This window comes from Littorina saxatilis, linkage group LG13, assembly GCF_037325665.1.
Source record: "Littorina saxatilis isolate snail1 linkage group LG13, US_GU_Lsax_2.0, whole genome shotgun sequence".
In the NCBI taxonomy this organism is placed as follows: Eukaryota; Metazoa; Mollusca; class Gastropoda; order Littorinimorpha; family Littorinidae; genus Littorina; species Littorina saxatilis.
This window is the reverse complement of record NC_090257.1, coordinates 10424367-10450365: the sequence shown is the minus strand read 5'-3', so window position 1 is coordinate 10450365 and position 25999 is coordinate 10424367. Positions and strand designations below refer to the sequence as shown.

The 25999-nt window shown below is 40.3% G+C and overlaps 6 non-coding genes across 6 annotated transcripts; all 6 read left to right on the top strand.

Moving 5' to 3' along the window:
• The first annotated feature begins 10659 nt into the window (after nt 1-10659).
• Trnae-cuc (transfer RNA glutamic acid (anticodon CUC)) lies at nt 10660-10731 on the top strand. The gene has a single exon. It is a non-coding gene; the product is annotated as a tRNA-Glu (tRNA).
• Nucleotides 10732-13576: 2845 nt separating this feature from the next.
• On the top strand, nt 13577-13648 carry Trnae-cuc (transfer RNA glutamic acid (anticodon CUC)). The gene has a single exon. It is a non-coding gene; the product is annotated as a tRNA-Glu (tRNA).
• A 1865-nt stretch (nt 13649-15513) lies between these two features.
• Trnae-cuc (transfer RNA glutamic acid (anticodon CUC)) lies at nt 15514-15585 on the top strand. Its single transcript has one exon. It is a non-coding gene; the product is annotated as a tRNA-Glu (tRNA).
• A 1899-nt stretch (nt 15586-17484) lies between these two features.
• Nucleotides 17485-17556, top strand: Trnae-cuc (transfer RNA glutamic acid (anticodon CUC)). Its single transcript has one exon. It is a non-coding gene; the product is annotated as a tRNA-Glu (tRNA).
• A 1873-nt stretch (nt 17557-19429) lies between these two features.
• Nucleotides 19430-19501, top strand: Trnae-cuc (transfer RNA glutamic acid (anticodon CUC)). Its single transcript has one exon. It is a non-coding gene; the product is annotated as a tRNA-Glu (tRNA).
• A 1875-nt stretch (nt 19502-21376) lies between these two features.
• Trnae-cuc (transfer RNA glutamic acid (anticodon CUC)) lies at nt 21377-21448 on the top strand. The gene has a single exon. It is a non-coding gene; the product is annotated as a tRNA-Glu (tRNA).
• The last annotated feature ends 4551 nt before the right edge of the window (nt 21449-25999 follow it).

Sequence of the window (25999 nt, the reverse complement as noted above, 5' to 3'; positions counted from 1 at the left end):
TTCAAATACCACAACACGGTGGCCTAGTGGTAAGGCGTCTGCCCAGTGAGCGGGAGGTCGTGGGTTCGAACCCCGGCCGGGTCATACCTAAGACTTTAAAATTGGCAATCTAGTGGCTGCTCCGCCTGGCGTCTGGCATTATGGGGTTAGTGCTAGGATTGGTTGGTCCGGTGTCAGAATAATGTGACTGTGTGAGACATGAAGCCTGTGCTGCGACTTCTGTCTTGTGTGTGGTGCACGTTAAATGTCAAAGCAGCACCGCCCTGATATCACCCTTCGTGGTGGACTGGGCGTCAAACAAACAAACCAAAACGAACGTAATCAAACCTTAAGGTGTGGTTATGGTAGTTCTAAGGTGTTAGCTAGCAAACGATAACTATTTCGCATATTTGTCTGTAACGTTTCATCTACACTATGCGGGCAAGGTTCCAAGGGTGTGGCCAAGGAAATGTTCAGTTGTTTTCCAAACATACAAAAGTCACTTCTCATATGTTATCACCGTTTGAACAAACCCACTCAAACAACACATGATATTCTCAGGGTGTGACCAGTGTAATTTCAGTTCAGGTGTTTTCCAACATACAAAAGTCCCTTCTCATGTGTGATCATCGTTTCCACAACCCTGCACTCAAACAATATTCTCAGGGTGTGGCCAGTGTCATTTTCAGGTGTTTTTGCCGACGAACAACAGGCTCCTCTCGTGTGTCATCATCATCTCATCTATACAGCAGACACGAAGAAGAACCTCGTGCGTCATTAAAGATTGAACAACCTGTCAGTTGTAATTTGCAGCCAAGCTGGTCAAAGACTTCACACACCTTGCCCCCCACCCCTCCCTCAAACCCCCCTCTGGTGACCCCCCACGCCACCAATCCCCAGCAAGCATCATTATCATCAGTAGCATCATCATCACCATCAGTACCAGCAGAGCAATCAGAAAGGCTGAAAAACAAGCCCTGCTTGCGCGAAACTATTGAATTGTCATTTGACATTTTACAGAGACTCTCCGCACAAGTGCTAAAGACTGTTTGAGCGCCAAACCCTCTTTCACCGTACGATGATCACGAGCCGGTTCGCGATGCTGTAGTTCCGGCGCTGCCCTGCGATTACGTTGGTGATGATGTTCGCCGCTGAGTGGGATGATTATTTTGTCGACTTCCTGGGTGGACCAGTCTTGACGTCCAGCAGAGTGGCAATAGAGAGAGAACCAGAGGCCAGCTGGGCGGAAAAATGACTTTCAACAAAACGTCTGGCTTCTTCTTCTTCAGTCTCTTCGGGTTTTTTTTTCTTCTCCGGAAAGGGAAATCAGTCCGTCAAAAGTAGACATCGTAGCTGTTTATCTTTGCCGTTTATCTCTGTGTGTCTCTGTCTGTGTGTCTGTGTGTCTCTCCCTCCCCCTCCCTATCTCTTTCTCTCCATCTCTCTCTCTCTCTCTCACTTTCCTTCCCCCCCCCCTCTCTCTCTCTCTCTCTCTCTCTCACTCTTTCTATCTCTATCTCTCTCTCCCCATTTATCTCCACCCCTCTCTCTTTCTCCCCATCTCTCTCTCTCTCACCTTCTCCTCTCTCTCTCTTTATCTCTCTCTACCTCTCTCTCTATCTTTCTCTCTCCCTCTCTCCCTCCCCCTTTCTCTCTCCTGGGTCTGACTGTGGGTGTGTTGGCTTTAAAATCTCTTTAAAATCACAAATCTCATTCACTTACTCAATCAGTCAATCTCAGTCTGCGTACAGGCGGGCTTCATCTATTCTCCGTAAATTTCTGGACGACCACCTGCTCGGCATTGTTTAAATTGCAATCACCGTCAAAGCAAAAGTCGTATCTATCTTTCGCTCTCAATCTCAAAACCATGTGGGCGTGAGTTGTCAGGTAAATGTACGTATTACAGCAGACTTCCTGCTGAAGCCACAGCCGCTGACCAAAAGGATGTATACAATCTGTGTAGATATCTGCACACCTCTGAGTCATCTGACCATAACTGATCTCAACAGACACGCGTGTCTATATCGTGATAGTAATTTTTATCTGTTTTTGTTTGACGTGGACTTTGTAAAACGACTGTTGCAATCACACTGATGTTATATATATTTTTGTTTGTTGCTAACGTTCGATTGATTGGACATTGATGGTATGATTCTTGTCGAAAGAAATAATTGGTTGTTCAATAGCTACTGAAACCAGCTTAACCGTTGAGAAATTGTCCGTTTGAATAGCCCAACGATTTCCAAGCGTTTTGCAAGTGTCTTCTTAGCGTCTTCAAAAATGCGGCAAGTGTTCTTTTTGGGAGTCCCGTAACAAAACAGAAAACCAAGGAAATCTCTGAATTATTTTTGCTTTTAACAACGTGTGAGTGTATGGTTTTGTTATGACATGAGTGGTCTCTCTCACGTATGTGGGATAAGGTTATTACACCCCCGGTATAGGGGTGTGTATAGGTTTCGGTCGATGTGTTTGTTTGTTTGTGTGTTTGTGTTCGCATATAGATCTCAAGAATGAACGGACCGATCGTCACCAAACTTGGTGAACAGGTTTTATACATTCCTGAGACGGTCCTTACAAAAATTGGGACCAGTCAAACACACGGTTAGGGAGTTATTGGTGTGTATAGGATTCGGTCGATGTGTTTGTTTGTTTGTTTGTGTTCGCATATAGATCTCAAGAATGAACGGACCGATCGTCACCAAACTTGGTGAACAGGTTTTATACATTCCTGAGACGGTCCTTACAAAAATTGGGACCAGTCAAACACACGGTTAGGGAGTTATTGGTGGATTAATATTCTACAAGGACTTATAGAGGCACATATTAATGGTCAAAGGGAAATAACCTTCTCAGTTGGTGGCAGTGAGAATGGTTATTTCCCTTTGACCAACGGGGGTGTTTTTCCTACCTCGTAGGAATTTCTTGTTTTTCTTGTCTGCACAGCATCATCTTTCATTGAAAATGAGTTGGAGGAAGGATGGGGAAAGACTTTGCCCTGTCTGTGAGCTAAAGTGTCTCCTTCATCGCCTCTTTGGTGTTTACCAGGGAAACGCAATATGTCTCGTATAGCACGGTTTTCATCATGTGCTAAAAGTGTCTGTCTCTTTTCACTTTCTAAACTGTGTCCTTTTTTGGCTTACATTAGAAATCACCAGACACATCCTAATTATTTGTCGTTTTTAGCTATATCTCCGCCTCTTTTCAGGCTATTTCTGTCGCACAAAGTCCGCATCAGCAGACTTTCATTTTGAACCCCTCAAGAGAAGTAATGTCCGTTTTCTACCAATTCCCCCAAACTTACGCTCTTTTGGTGTAAAACACGTCATCGCCAGCTTCGGACAGACCCCTCGGTGAGTTCGTCAAAAAGCACGCGGCGAAACTTACCAGCAAAAGGGTGCAGGCGCACGCGCGCGCATGCGCCAGACCCTGTGTTAATTACTCTCCGACAGCGAGGCTGAATGAGGCACGTCGGGAAGGGGGTCCGTTTTGTGGGCTAATTTTCTTCATTTCGTTAAAGTTTCCCGGACTGAAGTCCAGTAGAGTGCTCGCAGGGTGGGACAAAAGGACAGGGGGACTGTTTGGTCTTCGGGAAAAAGGCTCGTGCGGCTTATTATATGGCTGTTTTTTGAGGATCCGTTTGTTTTGCAAGGTTTCACGGCGTGGTCTTGTAGGCTACCGTCTTGTCTTCCAGTAAACAACTTTCTCTCTTGCACCCTTGTTCCTTCTTCACCGCATTCTACTATTTCTGTTTCTTCTTCTTTGTTGTTGTTGTTGTTGTTTTTACATTTAGTCAAGTTTTGACTAAATGTTTTAACGTAGAGGTTGGAATCGAGACGAGGGTCGTGGTGTATGTGTGTCTGTCTGTCTGTCTGTCTGTCTGTCTGTCTGTCTGTGTGTGTGTGTGTGTGTGTGTGTGTGTGTGTGTAGAGCGATTCAGACTAAACTACTGGGCCGATCTTTATGAAATTTGACATGAGAGTTCCTGGGTATGATATCCCCGGACGTTTTTTTCTTTTTTTCGATAAATACCTTTGATGACGTCATATCCGGCTTTTTGTAAAAGTTGAGGCGGCACTTTCACACCCTCATTTTTCAATTAAATTGATTGAAATTTTGGCAAAGCAATCTTCGACAAAGGCCGGGGTTTGGTATTGCATTTCAGCTTGGTGGCTTAAAAACTAATGAGTGAGTTTGGTTATTAAAAATCGGAAACTTGTTATTGAAATTATTGTTTTATTAAACGATCCAAACAGGCTCGTCACTTTCACTGCCTTTTGCACTAGCGGCGGACTACGTTCAGTTTCATTCTGTGAGTTCCACAGCTTGACTAAATGTAGTAATTTCGCCTTACGCGACTTGTTGTTTCTTCTTCTCCTAGCACTCTTTCGTTTGTCTGAGAAGAGGCGTGTTAATATTAGCATCAGTCGATACATTGACGTCACACGGTTACAACAACATCCTGAATGTCTTTCATCCTTTTAGTTTGCCTTCCTTTCTTTCGTTCTTTTTTTTTGCCTGTCCCTGTCTGTCTGTCTGTCAGTCTGTCTTGTCTGTCTTGTCTGTCTTGTCTGTCTTCAAGTTGTCTGTCTGTCTGTCTGTCTCTCTAGCTCTGTACATCTTTCTTTTGTTTTGTTTCTTACATTCTGTCCACACCTTTCCCTAGCTTTTGTCATTTGCTTTAGAAATACAGGACAATGTATAACTCCATAGCATAAACGTTAAACCCAGACAATCGTACTGGCAGGCGCCATAATCCATTGGAGCAGAAGAGGGGAGACCACTGGCGTAGGATTGTCTTCCGTTTGAAGTGCCCTTTCTGGAATTTAAATGTTTGGAAAGCGAGTGACTTGCCTCCCTTTATTGTCACTGTTTTATGCTCCATTTTTGTAAAACAGAGGGTGGGTCAGGTTGAACATGATGTTAGTGAGACGCTTTGAAAAGAGACCCCATAGTGGTAAATTCATCCATAAAAACATGTAGGTCTGCCGAGTTTTACTGCATTGAAATAACCAGAACTAAATTGATCAGTTTTGAAATTGTGGAACTATATATGAAATAAAAAACTGACGTTTACTTTATTTGATTAATCAGACTTTGAGTTGTAACCAAAACTAAACTATTCTGTATTGAAATTGTGGAACTATGAAATGAAAAACGTCTGTCTGCTTAATTTGATTAATCAGTCTTGAAGTTGTTGCATTATCAAAGAAAATTACTCGCTCGTGCTCAGTCACTCTGTCTTTTTGGTGCACTGTCCAAGGGTTCGCGCAAAACTGAATCATTTGATATTATAACAGTAAGCAAAGCGGACAAGTTTTAACAAACATAATCATGCTCCTCTCTCCGTTCTATGATAAAATAAGAAGAAAAAAATATTTGAACCACCCTCCATTCCCATCCCTCTCCCTCTTTAGTCACCCCTAGCCCCCCCCCCCCCAAAAAAAAAAAAAAAAAAAAAAAAACAATAAAAAAAAAAACACATTTTACTTCCTCGCTCCATCCGACCTCGAACAAAATAACAAAACAAACAACATCCATCTCCCCTTCCCACCCCCTTTTTACCCCTTGTTGAACCGGACTTCATAAAATTCACCCAGGTGAACAAAATCGAAGCAAGTTATTCCTTTTGTGACTACCGGGTGAGTGGTCACATTAAAAACATTCACCGGAGCGTGCGATTCTTTCGCCGTCGTCCCAGACATTTTAATGTTCGGATCGGAGACATGGGAGGCAATCGAGCAAGAGACATGAAACAGAGTTACCCCTGTAGGGGCCCTTTGCAAATCCGGGGTTGATTCTTGGGTGGTACGTTGCATCACAAAAGCTATTTCGTGACAAATGTTCGAAATTTAGGGCGTTGAAATGGGTACATATTTCATTTTTGGCTCGTAAAATGTGAGCTTTGTTCAAAAAGAAAATGGAAGAAGAAAAGAACAGAATAATCGTGAACAATGGCTTAGTGTGTGCTGTTGTAGAGAGACGTCAACATTTATGTTTCCTGGATACTTACAAAAAAATGTTTTAGGAAAAATAATATTGCACGACAACGCAGTAATAAAATTCATTCAGCAGCATACCATTCTGGGGTTGGTTGGGAAATATCCCGCTTGTTTTTGTAGCTTTGATTAATGGCTTGATTAATAGCATTCTCGACTTCCTTTTTAATCGACTTGTTTTAGGAAAATCGTGAAGCTTGTTATTGTTATTGCTGGTGGTTTTTATATTAAAACGTTAAAGCCTTCCCTTCGCTGTGTTTAACAGAATGATAAAAGCAACATCAAGAGGAAGAGGGGGGGAAAGAGGGAAGGAGGATAAGCTGGAAGAATAAGAATAAGAAGAGGAGGAGGAGGAGGAGGTGGTGGAGGAGGCGGAGGAGGAGGAGGAGGTGGAGGAGGTGGAGGAGGAGGAGGTGGAGGAGGTGGAGGAGGAGGAGGAGGAGGAGGAGGAGGAGGAGGAGGGTATCCCAACAAGGAAGGTAAGTCATGCACAGGCTTCAGTTTGGGTTAGACATTGTTTTATGCAATTATCTATTTAAAGCCATATGTACTCGATGACTATACACGCTAATTGCTTTACCAACAGCTGGAGACAGACTAAATTAAGTTCCCTGCAAAATATTGTGGTCTAGGACCCCTTCAATGTTGAGATATTTGAATTTTCATTTTGATCTGGATCGTCCTATTTATAGATTTGGCAACACATGTAACGTTGATGCAAGGGAGAGAACACCGCGGCTTTGTTGACATCCACTTTTTCAGAGGCTAGAACAAGCTGTAATGCATGTATTATGGTCTGCGCATGGTGACGTATCGTCATTATATGGTCTTATGGTGCGTTTGACATCGATTGTGGGCAAACTACACTTTGTAAACACGTCAGTGCGTTAGTATGCCTTTAAGCAATACATAATTAACATTTAGAAATCTTTTGTTCTGAATTTCAGAACCCGGAAGTTCGTGTTTTTCCTTCCGTTCTGTCTTTCTTTTGTTGTAGTGTGTCTTTGTCTGTCTCTCTGTCTGTCTTTTTGTCTTTCGCTCTGCCTTCCTTTCTGGTTTTTTAATATTTTTTTATTGTTCTTCCTTTTTTTCTGTCTTTCTGTCTTTTTTTTTTCAAAGCAAGCACTCTTCTGTATTTCGTTTACGTCTATTTGGAAGTCTACATAAAGGTAATATCTCTATAGCCTAGGCTGTAAGACGCGCAGCAATTATCATAAACCGTTGGCTACTTTTCTTAACCTCCAAACACGACCAGATTCCCACCACCTCATACCAAGCACCCAGACAACAAATAAGGTGGTTAAGGCAAATAAAGAAGACCACTATCTTGTCAACATTGACAGCAAACAACACTACAAAACCTAAACATTAAACATCGCCATCCGGACAACGTTGACACGAGATGTGAAATTGACCACAGACTGACGTGTGAAATCGTCGACTCGGCAAACCCAAACAACAATCACGCTATTCTTTTTAAATGTCACAACCTGTCAGAAAAGCGCGGACGAAGCTAAATTCATTCATTTACCGCGCTTTTCTGAGGAGGCGATTTTCTTCTTCGAACCCTTTCCCCAGGAGGTTGAGAAATTAGACTCGGTCAAATTAAAGTCTCGCAGAGCCAAGATGGTTGGACGAGAGTTGGTTCGTCATTTGCATTGTGAAACTGACACGAAGATGGCTCGAGAGCGTGAGTTAGCGAGTATGTGCTAAACGCGTCATCATTGACCTGAGGTGATGGGGAAAGGGAGGAGGGGTAGGGGTTTTTGCGAACTGACACTTGACGTTTTCATCATCTTCTGTGTTGCGGGGGAGGGAGGAAGTGTGTGGGGTGGAGTGGAGGCTGGGGAGGGGGTGGTTTTTAGTTTGGAATTGGAGTATTTGCGCAGAAATTCTAGCTGTTTTGTGTGTGTGCTTGTTTGTTTTGTTTTTTGTTGAAGAGGTATTGAAATGTCAAGAAGTGTCTAAGCGAGTGGACTATCTTGATTTTTACATTTAGTCACGTTTTGACTAAATGTTTTAACATAGAGGGGGGAATCGAGGCGAGGGTCGTGGTGTATGTGTGTGTGTGTGTGTCTGTCTGTCTGTGCGTGTGTGCGTGCGTGTAGAGCGATTCAGACTAAACTACTGGGCCGATCTTTATGAAATTTGACATGAGAGTTCCTGGGTATGATATCCCCGGTCGTTTTTTTCTTTTTTTCGATAAATACCTTTGATGACGTCATATCCGGCCTTTTGTAAAAGTTGAGGCGGCACTGTCACACCCTCATTTTTCAATCAAATTGATTGAAATTTTGGCAAAGCAATCTTCGACAAAGCCCGGGGTTTGGTATTGCATTTCAGCTTGGTGGCTTAAAAACTAATGAGTGAGTTTGGTCATTAAAAATCGGAAACTTGTAATTAAAATTATTTTTTTATTAAACGATCCAAAAACAATTTCATCTTATTCTTCGTCATTTTCTGATTCCAAAAACATATACATATGTTATATTTGGATTAAAAACAAGCTCTGAAAATTAAAAATATAAAACTTATGATCAAAATTAAATTTCCGAAATCGTTTTAAAAACTATTTCTTCTTATTCCTTGTCGGTTCCTGATTCCAAAAACATATAGATATGATATGTTTGGATTAAAAACACGCTCAGAAACGAAGAGAGGTACAGTAAAGCGTGCTATGAAGCACAGCGCAATCGCTACCGCGCCAAACAGGCTCGCCACTTTCACTGCCTTTTGCACTAGCGGCGGACTACGTTCAGTTTCATTCTGTGAGTTCCACAGCTTGACTAAATGTAGTAATTTCGCTTTACGCGACTTGTTCTTCTTGCTGGTGATTCGAATATTATGTACTGGGTTCAAGATTTAATCAAACGAGGAACATTATTTTTGTTAAAATAGCCCCGCCCGCCCCCTTCCTTTGTTTTCTCTGTCCAACGTTCGTATAAAGATGTATCAGAGGAAGGTCATGGTGTGATATCGAGTTTAAGTTTACACATGTTATTACATTTTTTAATACAAAATGTCTGTCTTATTTCAACAATTCAACAAGTCGCGTGAAGCGAGCTCAAAACTGTTAGTTAATCGGTCGGCCTGAAAATAAAGGATCGACACTGAAAACACGGGATCAGTCATCACCGAGACTAGTAAGGTTTAGCTTGCCGAAACCAGAAGACCGAGACAGCTTGAACTGGTCTCCACGAAGCATGCGAAAAGAGGACCTAATTTGCATAAACCGATTTTCTTTAATTGTGAGCTGAGCACATTTTCAAAGTAGACATAACATATCCATGTATTTCTGGATTCTGAATTTCCTAAAATTTACAATGCAATAATCTCTTGAATCTGTTATGCAATATCAATTTCAATCGGACTTTTAATGAACAAAATAACCAATTCATTGTAACGTACCCCCCAAGCTGAAATACAATCCCATAGTCCGGACCGGGTAGTTCGATTAACAATCACGTAATTTGATTGGAAACTAACGCAGTCAATATAATGCGGACCTTTTATTAAAAGGGCAAACAGTATCTTTGACGTCATCAAAGACATTTGTAAAAATTATGAGAGACAAAAATGAAACACGAAAAACCTGCATTTCAGGATATTACCTGGAAGAATTCGCATGTAAAGTTTCAGAAACATGTCTGCGGTTGTTTTCACCATAGACCTATATTAGATTTTTCACTGAGAGGAGAACAAGAAAAAGAGAAAAAGAAAAACAACTCTCCTTGCAATTAATAATGTAAACAAAAACACACAAAAAATGTTCATAATCTGATTTGTTACGAAACGTACAATTTAGAATTGTGTGACGGGGTGGTAATCAATCAATCAATCAATAGGACGCTTATATCGCGCATATTCCGTCGGTACAGTTCTAGGCGCTCTGCAGTGATGCCGTGTGAGATGAAATTTTATACGGCCAGTAGATTGCAGCCATTTCGGCGCATATTCACCTTTTACGGCCTATTGTTCCCAGTCACACGGGTATAGGTAGACAATTATTAACTGTGCCTGAGCAATTTTGCCAGGAAAGACCCTTTTGTCAATCGTGGGATCTTTAACGTGCACACCCCAATGTAGTGCACACGGGGGGTGTTCGGACACCGAAGAGAGTCTGCACTCAAAAATAATTTTCCGCCGAACGTGGGTTTGAACTCACGCTGACAGCAGCCAACTGAATACAAATCCAGCGCGCTACCAACTGAGCTATATCCCCGCCCCTGGTAAGACGTCGGCCTCTTAATCGGAAGGTCGAGGGTTCGAATCCCGGCCGCGGCCGCCTGGTGGGTTAAGTGTGGAGATTTTTCCGATCTCCCAGGTCAACTTATGTGCAGACCTGCTAGTGGCTTATCCCCCTTCGTGTGTACACGCAAGCACAAGACCAAGTGCGCACGGAAAAGATCCTGTAATCCATGTCAGAGTTCGGTGGGTTATAGAAACACGAAAATACCCAGCATGCTTCCTCCGAAAGCGGCGTAAGGCTGCCTTAATGGCGGGGTAAAAACGGTCATACACGTAAAATTCCACTCGTGCAAAAACACGAGTGTACGTGGGAGTTTCAGCCCACGAACGCAGAAGAAGAAGAAGAAGAAGAATTGTGTAAAAGCGATTTATGTGGCAAGTTTCTGCATTTTGTAAAAACAAATATATATGACTAATATTGCGGTACTTTGCAGATTCCCAAGTGGTCTAGTGGTTAGGATTTCGCGCTCTCACCGCGACGGCCGGGGTTCGATTCCCCGCTTGGGAAATATTTTTGTTTGCTTTTGTCGTTTACTTTGTTTTTTTTTTCTCTTTTTCAAACAGAATCAGAATCAGAATCAGAATTTATTGTCATTAAAGCACAGAGCCTATTGACACATACAAGATACATAAGTACAGGAAAAACAGCAATAATATTGCTGTTATTAACAGCTATTGTGTTTTCAGCGTAGCAATAGAGCCCGATATTTAGTCGAGACAAGTGTAATGCCGACGAGTCGAAGACGAGTCGCATTATACTTGTTGGAGTCTAAATATCGGACCCTATTGCTACGATGAAAACACAATAGCGTTTATATAGCTATTCTGACATTAAATTCTGTGTTAAAATCATGTTTTTGTCAGCAACAAGTACCAGAATGGTCCATGTCGTTGATTGCAGACGACGGTTCCCTTTCCGCATGAAGCCACGGAAATAACCGAACATTGAAAAACCCACGGACATGTATTACGGAGAAAACTCGAGATAACCGGATGTTTAGCATTACGTCAATATGCTAGGAATCATATGACGTCATGACGTATCATGCTTGCCTACGTATATTGTATGTTCGAAAGTCTGACTTCTGTTGGGAAATCGCGTGGTGAAGACTGCGGTAAATCTGTAGATGATATTAAGAGAACAAGGATTGTCTCAGAAGAAACGACTAAATGTTTCAGACCGGTAACTTCATTTCAACATTGCACTATACAATGGAAGTTCTGTATGACAGGAGAGTTTGCTGATTTTGTGTTAAACATTGGAGAGATCGTCTGCTAGAATCAGAGATAGGTCGCTTCAGATTGCAGTTTCTCGAAATGTGCAAGGTTTGTTGCCTGTTAAAGAACTGGATTTTACACGTAATGTATGTCATGTACAGTAAGCAACAACAAAAACACACACAAAGCAAATGGCATCGTCTGTCGACTAGTCACAGAAACAAACCTGGCGAGGTATGCGTGTACTTTATACACGTGGAAGAAACCGGAACCATGCGTCTTTGTTATTGACAATATGCTTTTGGATATTGAGAAAAATGGCCGACTTCCGTAACATTATGTTTTGATGATTGGAAGAGACCATCCAATCACAGCCCCCGAATTCCCCCACGTGTTCATCAGAATAGCTTTATACATGCAATACAAAACCAAGTGGAACAGGGTGAACAAAGAGGACCTGAAGATGAGCATAAGTTATTGAGGACAGTCGGAAGACGCATTGCATCTGCGTAGTTGAAAACAATCGTAGGCTACACATATTTTGCCAATTGCCTTTGGATGTCGCTGTCAGTAAACAAGGAACTGACTCTTATTTCATCACTGCCGGTGGAAGTATTCGGTAATAACTGTTGCCTGAGATGTGCATACATTGTACACGAATCAAGGAAGTAAAGTTCATCCTCCACCACTCCACAGTTTCTGCATAGTCTTTCCTCCCTTGGTGTTCCCGTGTATCTGCCCTTTTCGATTTCTAAGTCATGGGCACTTATACGTAGTTTGCTCATAGCCTGTCTGTGTTCTTGTGTCAGCAAAAGAAAGGGTTGTAGAGAGTAGTCGTGTGACACTCCCTTGTAAAACTGTAGTTTGGAGGAGTTTCCTTCTTTTTACATTTAGTCAAGTTTTGACTAAATGTTTTAACATAGAGGGGGAATCGAGACGAGGGTCGTGGTGTATGTGTGTGTGTGTGTGTGTGTGTGTGTGTGTGTGTGTGCGTGTGTGTGTGTGTGTGTGTGTGTGTGTGTGTGCGTGTGTGTGTGTGTAGAGCGATTCAGACCAAACTACTGGACCGATCTTTATGAAACTTGACATGAGAGTTCCTGGGAATGATATCCCCGGACATTTTTTTCTTTTTTTTGATAAATACCTTTGATGACAAAAAACAAAACAAAAAAAAACCAACAACAACAACGTTCGTATCAAGATGTATCAGAGGAAGGTCATGGTGGGATATCGAGTTTAAGTTTACACATGTTATTACATTTTTTAATACCAAATGTCTGTCTTATTTCAACAATTCAACAAGTCGCGTGAAGCGAGCTCAAAACTGTTAGTTAATCGGTCGGCCTGAAAATAAAGGATCGACACTGAAAACACGGGATCAGTCATCACCGAGACTAGTAAGGTTTAGCTTGCCGAAACCAGAAGACCGAGACAGCTTGAACTGGTCTCCACGAAGCATGCGAAAAGAGGACCTAATTTGCATAAACCGATTTTCTTTAATTGTGAGCTGAGCACATTTTCAAAGTAGACATAACATATCCATGTATTTCTGGATTCTGAATTTCCTAAAAATTACAATGCAATAATCTCTTGAATCTGTTATGCAATATCAATTTCAATCGGACTTTTAATGAACGAAATAACCAATTCATTGTAACGTACCTCCCAAGCTGAAATACAATCCCATAGTCCGGACCGGGTAGTTCGATTAACAATCCCGTAATTTGATTGGAAACTAACGCAGTCAATATAGTGCGGACTTTTTGTTAAAAGGGCAAACAGTATCTTTGACGTCATCAAAGACATTTGTAAAAATTATGAGAGACAAAAATGAAACACGAACAACCTGCATTTCAGGATATTACCTGGAAGAATTCGCATGTGAAGTTTCAGAAACATGTCTGCGGTTGTTTTCACCATAGACCTATATTAGATTTTTCACTGAGAGGAGAACAAGAAAAAGAGAAAAAGAAAAACAACTCTCCTTACAATTAATGATGTAAAATTTTTTTTAAAAAAGTTCATAATCTGATTTGTTACGAAACGTTAAAATTGTGTAAAAGCGATTTATGTGGCAAGTTTCTGCATTTTGTAAAAACAAATATATATGACTAATATTGCGGTACTTTGCAGATTCCCAAGTGGTCTAGTGGTTAGGATTTCGCGCTCTCACCGCGACGGCCGGGGTTCGATTCCCCGCTTGGGAAATATTTTTGTTTGCTTTTGTCGTTTACTTTTTTCTTTTTTTTTGTCTTTTTCAAACAGAATCAGAATCAGAATTTATTGTCATTAAAGCACAGAGCCTATTGACACATACAAGATACATAAGTACAGGAAAAACAGCAATATAACATAACATACATGTAATACAAAACCAAGTGGAACAGGGTGAACAAAGAGGACCTGAAGATGAGCATAAGTTATTGAGGACAGTCGGAAGACGCATTGCATCTGCGTAGTTGAAAACAATCGTACACATATTTTGCCAATTGCCTTTGGATGTCGCTGTCAGTAAACAAGGAACTGACTCTTATTTCATCACTGCCGGTGGAAGTATTCGGTAATAACTGTTGCCTGAGATGTGCATACATTGTACACGAATCAAGGAAGTAAAGTTCATCCTCCACCACTCCACAGTTTCTGCAGTCTTTCCTCCCTTGGTGTTCCCGTGTATCTGCCCTTTTCGATTTCTAAGTCATGGGCACTTATACGTAGTTTGCTCATAGCCTGTCTGTGTTCTTGTGTCAGCAAAAGAAAGGGTTGTAGAGAGTAGTCGTGTGACACTCCCTTGCAAAACTGTAGTTTGGAGGAGTTTCCTTCTTTTTACATTTAGTCAAGTTTTGACTAAATGTTTTAACATAGAGGGGGAATCGAGACGAGGGTCGTGGTGTATGTGTGTGTGTGTGTGTGTGTGTGTGTGCGTGTGTGTGTGTGTGTGTGTGTGTGTGTGTGTGTGTGTGTGTGTCTGTGTCTGTGTGTGTGTGTATGTAGAGCGATTCAGACCAAACTACTGGACCGATCTTTATGAAACTTGACATGAGATTTCCTGGGAATGATATCCCCGGACATTTTTTTCTTTTTTTTGATAAATACCTTTGATGACAAAAAAACAACAAAAAAAACAAAAAAACAACAACGTTTGTATCAAGATGTATCAGAGGAAGGTCATGGTGGGATATCGAGTTTAAGTTTACACATGTTATTACATTTTTTTATACAAAATGTCTGTCTTATTTCAACAATTCAACAAGTCGCGTGAAGCGAGCTCAAAACTGTTAGTTAATCGGTCGGCCTGAAAATAAAGGATCGACACTGAAAACACGGGATCAGTCATCACCGAGACTAGTAAGGTTTAGCTTGCCGAAACCAGAAGACCGAGACAGCTTGAACTGGTCTCCACGAAGCATGCGAAAAGAGGACCTAATTTGCATAAACCGATTTTCTTTAATTGTGAGCTGAGCACATTTTCAAAGTAGACATAACATATCCATGTATTTCTGGATTCTGAATTTCCTAAAAATTACAATGCAATAATCTCTTGAATCTGTTATGCAATATCAATTTCAATCGGACTTTTAATGAACGAAATAACCAATTCATTGTAACGTACCTCCCAAGCTGAAATACAATCCCATAGTCCGGACCGGGTAGTTCGATTAACAATCCCGTAATTTGATTGGAAACTAACGCAGTCAATATAGTGCGGACTTTTTGTTAAAAGGGCAAACAGTATCTTTGACGTCATCAAAGACATTTGTAAAAATTATGAGAGACAAAAATGAAACACGAACAACCTGCATTTCAGGATATTACCTGGAAGAATTCGCATGTGAAGTTTCAGAAACATGTCTGCGGTTGTTTTCACCATAGACCTATATTAGATTTTTCACTGAGAGGAGAACAAGAAAAAGAGAAAAAGAAAAACAACTCTCCTTACAATTAATGATGTAAAAAAAAAAATAAAAAAAAAGTTCATAATCTGATTAGAATTGTGTAAAAGCGATTTATGTGGCAAGTTTCTGCATTTTGTAAAAACAAATATATATCACTAATATTGCAGTACATTGCACATTCCCAAGTGGTCTAGTGGTTAGGATTTCGCGCTCTCACCGCGACGGCCGGGGTTCGATTCCCCGCTTGGGAAATATTTTTGTTTGCTTTTGTCGTTTACTTTTTTTTTTCTTCTCTTTTTCAAACAGAATCAGAATCAGAATTTATTGTCATTAAAGCACAGAGCCTATTGACACATACAAGATACATAAGTACAGGAAAAACAGCAATATAACATAACATACATGTAATACAAAACCAAGTGGAGCAGGGTGAACAAAGAGGACCTGAAGATGAGCATAAGTTATTGAGGACAGTCGGAAGACGCATTGCATCTGCGTAGTTGAAAACAATCGTACACATATTTTGCCAATTGCCTTTGGATGTCGCTGTCAGTAAACAAGGAACTGACTCTTATTTCATCACTGCCGGTGGAAGTATTCGGTAATAACTGTTGCCTGAGATGTGCATACATTGTACACGAATCAAGGAAGTAAAGTTCATCCTCCACCACTCCACAGTTTCTGCATAGTCTTTCCTCCCTTGGTGTTCCCGTGTATCTGCCCTTTTCGATTTCTAAGTCATGGGCACTTATACGTAGTTTGCTCATAGCCTGTCTGTGTTCTTGTGTCAGCAAAAGAAAGGGTTGTAGAGAGTAGTCGTGTGACACTCCCTTGCAAAACTGTAGTTTGGAGGAGTTTCCTTCTTTTTACATTTAGTCAAGTTTTGACTAAATGTTTTAACATAGAGGGGGAATCGAGACGAGGGTCGTGGTGTATATGTGTATGTGTGTGTGTGTGTGTGTGTGTGTGTGTGTGTGTGTGTGTGTGTGTGTGTGTGTGTGTGTGTGTGTGTGTGTGTGTGTGTCTCTGCGTGTGTGTGTGTAGAGCGATTCAGACCAAACTACTGGACCGATCTTTATGAAACTTGACATGAGAGTTCCTGGGAATGATATCCCCGGACATTTTTTTCTTTTTTTTGATAAATACCTTTGATGACAAAAAACAAAACAAAAAAAACAAAAAAACAACAACGTTTGTATCAAGATGTATCAGAGGAAGGTCATGGTGGGATATCGAGTTTAAGTTTACACATGTTATTACATTTTTTTATACAAAATGTCTGTCTTATTTCAACAATTCAACAAGTCGCGTGAAGCGAGCTCAAAACTGTTAGTTAATCGGTCGGCCTGAAAATAAAGGATCGACACTGAAAACACGGGATCAGTCATCACCGAGACTAGTAAGGTTTAGCTTGCCAAAACCAGAAGACCGAGACAGCTTGAACTGGTCTCCACGAAGCATGCGAAAAGAGGACCTAATTTGCATAAACCGATTTTCTTTAATTGTGCGCTGAGCACATTTTCAAAGTAGACATAACATATCCATGTATTTCTGGATTCTGAATTTCCTAAAAATTACAATGCAATAATCTCTTGAATCTGTTATGCAATATCAATTTCAATCGGACTTTTAATGAACAAAATAACCAATTCATTGTAACGTACCTCCCAAGCTGAAATACAATCCCATAGTCCGGACCGGGTAGTTCGATTAACAATCACGTAATTTGATTGGAAACTAACGCAGTCAATATAATGCGGACCTTTTATTAAAAGGGCAAACAGTATCTTTGACGTCATCAAAGACATTTGTAAAAATTATGAGAGACAAAAATGAAACACGAAAAACCTGCATTTCAGGATATTACCTGGAAGAATTCGCATGTGAAGTTTCAGAAACATGTCTGCGGTTGTTTTCACCATAGACCTATATTAGATTTTTCACTGAGAGGAGAACAAGAAAAAGAGAAAAAGAAAAACAACTCTCCTTACAATTAATGATGTAAAAAAAAAAAAAAAAAAAAAAAAAAAGTTCATAATCTGATTTGTTAAAAAGTACAATTTAGAATTGTGTAAAAACGATTTATGTGGCACGTTTCTGCATTTTGTAAAAACAAATATATATCACTAATATTGCGGTACTTTGCAGATTCCCAAGTGGTCTAGTGGTTAGGATTTCGCGCTCTCACCGCGACGGCCGGGGTTCGATTCCCCGCTTGGGAAATATTTTTGTTTACTTTGTTCTTTTTTTTCTCTCTTTTTCAAACAGAATCAGAATCAGAATTTATTGTCATTAAAGCACAGAGCCTATTGACACATACAAGATACATAAGTACAGGAAAAACAGCAATATAACATAACATACATGTAATACAAAACCAAGTGGAGCAGGGTGAACAAAGAGGACCTGAAGATGAGCATAAGTTATTGAGGACAGTCGGAAGACGCATTGCATCTGCGTAGTTGAAAACAATCGTACACATATTTTGCCAATTGCCTTTGGATGTCGCTGTCAGTAAACAAGGAACTGACTCTTATTTCATCACTGCCGGTGGAAGTATTCGGTAATAACTGTTGCCTGAGATGTGCATACATTGTACACGAATCAAGGAAGTAAAGTTCATCCTCCACCACTCCACAGTTTCTGCATAGTCTTTCCTCCCTTGGTGTTCCCGTGTATCTGCCCTTTTCGATTTCTAAGTCATGGGCACTTATACGTAGTTTGCTCATAGCCTGTCTGTGTTCTTGTGTCAGCAAAAGAAAGGGTTGTAGAGAGTAGTCGTGTGACACTCCCTTGCAAAACTGTAGTTTGGAGGAGTTTCCTTCTTTTTACATTTAGTCAAGTTTTGACTAAATGTTTTAACATAGAGGGGGAATCGAGACGAGGGTCGTGGTGTGTGTGTGTGTGTGTGTGTGTGTGTGTGTGTGTGTGTGTGTGTGTGTGTGTGTGTGTGTGTGTGTGTGTGTGTGTGTCTGTGCGTGTGTGTGTGGAGCGATTCAGACCAAACTACTGGACCGATCTTTATGAAACTTGACATGAGAGTTCCTGGGAATGATATCCCCGGACGTTCTTTTCTTTTTTTTGATAAATACCTTTGATGACCAAAAAAACAAAAAAACCCACACAAAAAAAATAACAACAACGTTCGTATCAAGATGTATCAGAGGAAGGTCATGGTGGGATATCGAGTTTAAGTTTACACATGTTATTACATATTTTAATACAAAATGTCTGTCTTATTTCAACAATTCAACAAGTCGCGTGAAGCGAGCTCAAAACTGTTAGTTAATCGGTCGGCCTGAAAATAAAGGATCGACACTGAAAACACGGGATCAGTCATCACCGAGACTAGTAAGGTTCAGCTTGCCAAAACCAGAAGACCGAGACAGCTTGAACTGGTCTCCACGAAGCATGCGAAAAGAGGACCTAATTTGCATAAACCGATTTTCTTTAATTGTGCGCTGAGCACATTTTCAAAGTAGACATAACATATCCATGTATTTCTGGATTCTGAATTTCCTAAAAATTACAATGCAATAATCTCTTGAATCTGTTATGCAATATCAATTTCAATCGGACTTTTAATGAACAAAATAACCAATTCATTGTAACGTACCTCCCAAGCTGAAATACAATCCCATAGTCCGGACCGGGTAGTTCGATTAACAATCACGTAATTTGATTGGAAACTAACGCAGTCAATATAGTGCGGACTTTTTGTTAAAAGGGCAAACAGTATCTTTGACGTCATCAAAGACATTTGTAAAAATTATGAGAGACAAAAATGAAACACGAAAAACCTGCATTTCAGGATATTACCTGGAAGAATTCGCATGTGAAGTTTCAGAAACATGTCTGCGGTTGTTTTCACCATAGACCTATATTAGATATTTCACTGAGAGGAGAACAAGAAAAAGAGAAAAAGAAAAACAACTCTCCTTACAATTAATGATGTAAAATTTTTTTTAAAAAAGTTCATAATCTGATTTGTTACGAAACGTACAATTTAGAAATGTGAAAAGGCGATTTATGTGGCACGTTTCTGCATTTTGTAAAAACAAATATATATCACTAATATTGCGGTACATTGCACATTACCAAGTGGTCTAGTGGTTAGGATTTCGCGCTCTCACCGCGACGGCCGGGGTTCGATTCCCCGCTTGGGAAATATTTTTGTTTGCTTTTGTCGTTTACTTTGTTTTTTTTTTCTCTTTTTCAAACAGAATCAGAATCAGAATTTATTGTCATTAAAGCACAGAGCCTATTGACACATACAAGATACATAAGTACAGGAAAAACAGCAATATAACATAACATACATGTAATACAAAACCAAGTGGAGCAGGGTGAACAAAGAGGACCTGAAGATGAGCATAAGTTATTGAGGACAGTCGGAAGACGCATTGCATCTGCGTAGTTGAAAACAATCGTTCACATATTTTGCCAATTGCCTTTGGATGTCGCTGTCAGTAAACAAGGAACTGACTCTTATTTCATCACTGCCGGTGGAAGTATTCGGTAATAACTGTTGCCTGAGATGTGCATACATTGTACACGAATCGAGGAAGTAAAGTTCATCCTCCACCACTCCACAGTTTCTGCATAGTCTTTCCTCCCTTGGTGTTCCCGTGTATCTGCCCTTTTCGATTTCTAAGTCATGGGCACTTATACGTAGTTTGCTCATAGCCTGTCTGTGTTCTTGTGTCAGCAAAAGAAAGGGTTGTAGAGAGTAGTCGTGTGACACTCCCTTGCAAAACTGTAGTTTGGAGGAGTTTCCTTCTTTTTACATTTAGTCAAGTTTTGACTAAATGTTTTAACATAGAGGGGGAATCGAGACGAGGGTCGTGGTGTATGTGTGTGTGTGTGTGAGTGTGTGTGTGTGTGTGTGTGTGTGTGTGTGTGTGTGTGTGTGTGTGTGTCTCTGCGTGTGTGTGTGTAGAGCGATTAAGACCAAACTACTGGACCGATCTTTATGAAACTTGACATGAGAGTTCCTGGGAATGATTATCCCCGGACGTTTTTGTCTTTTTTTTTATAAATACCTTTGATGACAAAAAACAAAACAAAAAAAAACCAACAACAACAACGTTCGTATCAAGATGTATCAGAGGAAGGTCATGGTGGGATATCGAGTTTAAGTTTACACATGTTATTACATTTTTTAATACCAAATGTCTGTCTTATTTCAACAATTCAACAAGTCGCGTGAAGCGAGCTCAAAACTGTTAGTTAATCGGTCGGCCTGAAAATAAAGGATCGACACTGAAAACACGGGATCAGTCATCACCGAGACTAGTAAGGTTTAGCTTGCCAAAACCAGAAGACCGAGACAGCTTGAACTGGTCTCCACGAAGCATGCGAAAAGAGGACCTAATTTGCATAAACCGATTTTCTTTAATTGTGCGCTGAGCACATTTTCAAAGTAGACATAACATATCCATGTATTTCTGGATTCTGAATTTCCTAAAAATTACAATGCAATAATCTCTTGAATCTGTTATGCAATATCAATTTCAATCGGACTTTTAATAAACAAAATAACCAATTCATTGTAACGTACCCCCCAAGCTGAAATACAATCCCATAGTCCGGACCGGGTAGTTCGATTAACAATCACGTAATTTGATTGGAAACTAACGCAGTCAATATAATGCGGACCTTTTATTAAAAGGGCAAACAGTATCTTTGACGTCATCAAAGACATTTGTAAAAATTATGAGAGACAAAAATGAAACACGAAAAACCTGCATTTCAGGATATTACCTGGAAGAATTCGCATGTGAAGTTTCAGAAACATGTCTGCGGTTGTTTTCACCATAGACCTATATTAGATTTTTCACTGAGAGGAGAACAAGAAAAAGAGAAAAAGAAAAACAACTCTCCTTGCAATTAATAATGTAAACAAAAACACACAAAAAATGTTCATAATCTGATTTGTTACGAAACGTACAATTTAGAATTGTGTAAAAACGATTTATGTGGCACGTTTCTGCATTTTGTAAAAACAAATATATATCACTAATATTGCGGTACTTTGCAGATTCCCAAGTGGTCTAGTGGTTAGGATTTCGCGCTCTCACCGCGACGGCCGGGGTTCGATTCCCCGCTTGGGAAATATTTTTGTTTACTTTGTTCTTTTTTTTCTCTCTTTTTCAAACAGAATCAGAATCAGAATTTATTGTCATTAAAGCACAGAGCCTATTGACACATACAAGATACATAAGTACAGGAAAAACAGCAATAATATTGCTGTTATTAACAGCTATTGTGTTTTCAGCGTAGCAATAGGGCCCGATATTTAGACGAGACAAGTGTAATGCCGACGAGTCGAAGACGAGTCGCATTATACTTGTTCGAGTCTAAATATCGGACCCTATTGCTACGATGAAAACACAATAGCGTTTATATAGCTATTCTGACATTAAATTCTGTGTTAAAATCATGTTTTTGTCAGCAACAAGTACCAGAATGGTCCATGTCGTTGATTGCAGACGACGGTTCCCTTTCCGCATGAAGCCACGTAAATAACCGAACATTGAAAAACCCACGGACATGTATTACGGAGAAAACTCGAGATAACCGGATGTTTAGCATTACGTCAATATGCTAGGAATCATATGACGTCATGACGTATCATGCTTGCCTACGTATATTGTATGTTCGAAAGTCTGACTTCTGTTGGGAATTCGCGTGGTGAAGACTGCGGTAAATCTGTAGATGATAAGAGAACAAGGATTGTCTCAGAAGAAACGACTAAATGTTTCAGACCGGTAACTTCATTTCAACATTTCACTATACAATGGACGTTCTATGTGAGGAGAGTTTGCTGATTTTGTGTTAAACATTGGAGAGATCGTCTGCTAGAATCAGAGATAGGTCGCTTCAGATTGCATCTTCTGGAAATTTGCAAGGTTTGTTGCCTGTTAAAGAACTGGATTTTACACGTAATGTATGTCATGTACAGTAAGCAACAACAAAAACACACACAAAGCAAATGGCATCGTCTGTCGACTAGTCACAGAAACAAACCTGGCGAGGTATGCGTGTACTTTATACACGTGGAAGAAACCGGAACCATGCGTCTTTGTTATTGACAATATGCTTTTGGATATTGAGAAAAATGGCCGACTTCCGTAGCATTATGCTTTGATGATCGGAAGAGACCATCCAATCACAGCCCCCGAATTCCCCCACGTGTTCATGAGAAAATGTTGCAACGGACATCCGTGTCAATCTTCATAATTAATTAAACTACAAATTTTTACTCTGCGTTGGAATATGCCCTGTGGTTGATGTTTTGGTGTGTGTGTGTATGTTGGGATGCTGTTATATTAGGCTTACACGTACAAAAACCTAAACGAATCTAGGGTGATTAAAGCACTGATTTGACTATAGTAAAATTTGTGCCATTTTAATATCCTTATCTTTATTATTATCATTATTATTATTATTATTATTAATTTTAAAACAAATAAGGGAGAGGGCTATTTTAAGATCTGACAAATAAAGGGGCATCAGCGCTTTAAATGCATGCGACATGTTTGCATTTGTGTGTTCATTTGTTCGTAAAAAACTGTTTTGAGTTCTGGACTATATGTTCAGTCAGGAATAAAAGCAGGTTCTTGTGTATGACTGTGTTCTTGCTATGAGCTTGCGGCGTTCATCCTTTTTTGAGGATGAAAGTCGCTTGTTCATTTCAATGCTTGTGATTCTGTAAAGTGGGTAGTATAGATACCTATCTATACTACTAAGGTGCCAGGAGACTGGTTCCGCATTTATAACTCTCATGCCGCGGGCATTTACTCCTTTTGCACCTGTCCTATATAGACTGGCACGGTGGCCTAGTGGTAAGGCGTCCGCCCCGTGATCGGGAGGTCGTGGGTTCGAACCCCGGCCGGGTCATACCTAAGACTTTAAAATTGGCAATCTAGTGGCTGCTCCGCCTGGCGTCTGGCATTATGGGGTTAGTGCTAGGACTGGTTGGTCCGGTGTCAGAATAATGTGACTGGGTGAGACATGAAGCCTGTGCTGCGACTTCTGTCTTGTGTGTGGCGCACGTTATATACAATGCAGCTAGCACCGCCCTGATATGGCCCTTCGTGGTCGGCTGGGCGTTAAAAAAACAAACAAACAAACAAACCTGTCCTATAAGCATTTAGATCGCTCACGGACCTTTGTATCTTAGATCATTACATTGATAATATCATTCTTATTTGCAAATCTTCCGGATGGCGTACATGCATGCATGGGTCGTTCCCCGAGAAAGAAAGTAACATTAAAAGTCTTCCCAACTACAACACAGCGGTGTCAGGAAACAAGCGAAAGCTGTTCTTGAGAGGTTTCGAGTGAGACGCCACTCTACCGAAACCCTACACATGACACAAATTGATTGCATTCTGTACCCAGCCTTCCTGCAAGAGGAAGGGCAAATCAGAGTAGTGCAGACAGTGGCACAGGTGTGATACTTAGCATCGTCGATTATGTTCCAGGTGCGTTCAGGGCAGGTGTAAATAGAAGTCTGACTGACTTCAAGTGATACCCTGCGTGGAGGAGTAACTACAGCTTTTTGACACGAAAGGTGCAGACCTAGCGGTCAAGTTGTGGGGTAGTTCTAATGCGAGAGACTCAGACTCTGACATCATATGTTATTGCGAGTGTGAGAGGGAGAGAAAGAGAGAGAGAGAGAGAGAGAGAGAGAGAGAGAGAGAGAGAGAGAGAGAGAGAGAGAGAGAGAGAGAGAGAGAGAGAGAGAGAGAGAGAGGGAAAGAGAGAGAGAGAGAGACAGAGAGATAATTAGAGAGAGAGAGAGAGCGAGAGAGAGAGAGAGATTGATTGATTGATTGATTAAACTTTATTACAGAAGGATGGAGATTTTAGGCGTTGCCTAGTCTTACAATCTGTCCTTGCTAACTAACATGAATACAAAACAGACATGAAAACATTATAAGAGCAAAAGAGGTTGACGGCAAAAATAATCGTACATATGATAATAAATGGCATTTAAAGGCAAAGAAAAAGTTATAGTATTTGATACTATTAAATACAATAACAGCAATAGAAATATGAAAATAGAAATAATGGTAATGATGATGATGTCATAACGATAATAACAATACTGACTGTAAAAAAAATAAAAATAAAATAAAAATAAAAAACACGGATGATGATAAGCAAGCAACAAACAGCAAGTCAAGTGTACTCAAAAGTAAAGTACAAAAAAAGTCACGAGCACTAGAAACATATGGTCCAAATGAAACAACAACGGCAAGCAAGCAAAATAACAAACAGTAAGTCATTTGTATTTTACAAAAGATACCGACAACATAGCAAAAGGAAGAAAAGAACTACAACAAAGGATATACTAACACAACAGTAACAACAGAAACAGCAACCCTGAAAAGAGACTGCTATAAGATAACCGGTATGTATGATAACATTAGGACGGTTTAATACATCGGAGTAAACCCATTTTGAATCACCACTAGGTTACGATAACGGTGGAACGCTCCACTTGGAATCAGATTTGAAACAAATGTCTGTGTATTTGCTTTTTAAAGGCTTTGACTGATGGAATATATTTTAATGCTGTTGGAAGTGAATTCCACACTGATGACCCTGAAAATGCAAGACTAGACTTGTACAAATCTAGTCGGGGGCGAGGTGGAATGAATTTACTATAACCATACTCGTGTGTACACGCAAGCACAAGACCAAGTGCGCACGTAAAAGATCCTGTAATCCATGTCAGAGTTCGGTGGGTTATAGAAACACGAAAATACCCAGCATGCTTCCTCCGAAAGCGGCGTATGGCTGCCTAAATGGTGGGGCAAAAACGGTCATACACGTAAAATTCCACTCGTGCAAAAACACGAGTGTATGTGGGAGTTTCAGCCCACGAACGCAGAAGAAGAAGAAGAAGAAGAAGAACCATACCTGTTGGTTGCTTTTTGAAACAGCGACAGAATGTACTCTGGGACTTCCTTGTTCATAACTCTAAACATGAATAATGATTTATTCAGTTTAAGCTGCTGGTTCAACGGAAGGAGGCCAAGCAGTTTCAGTTTTTCGTCAGTAGTGACCGATGAGTTAGGTATCATAGAGAGAGAGGGAGGGAGAGGAAGAGACAGAGAGTAACATAAAAACCCACCACTGGACAAAAATGATATATAGCAAGATGTTATTTCACTTGCAATGAATTAAATCTGAGATATCTTTAAAAAAAACAACCCACCACATGATTATGTAAAACAAACACACAAACACTGATATTCACGAATATCTGAAATGAGGGAAGGTATAAACAGAAATAGCGGGGGAAAAAGGGGGAAAAAAAGAACCGTTTAAGAACGGACAACAGTCAAGCTCTCGTCGGTAAAGTTCAAGCACTTCAGGTGCATCTCGAACGGAACAGAAGACAGCAAGAGATAAATCATCTGCTACCTGAAATCATCTGCAACCTGAAATCATCTGCTACCTGAAATCAGCTGCAGACACTTGAATCCCCTTCCTAGTAAAAAGTAAATTTTAAGGGGCTTATTGTCCGTCAGGTCTTAATTGCCTATATTGGACATGAATTGGTTTATACGATTCGAGTTTTACGCCCTCACGGCTTTTTGATGTTTGCGTGTTTAGGTGGTATCAGCCATCTGCACTTATGGTAGAATG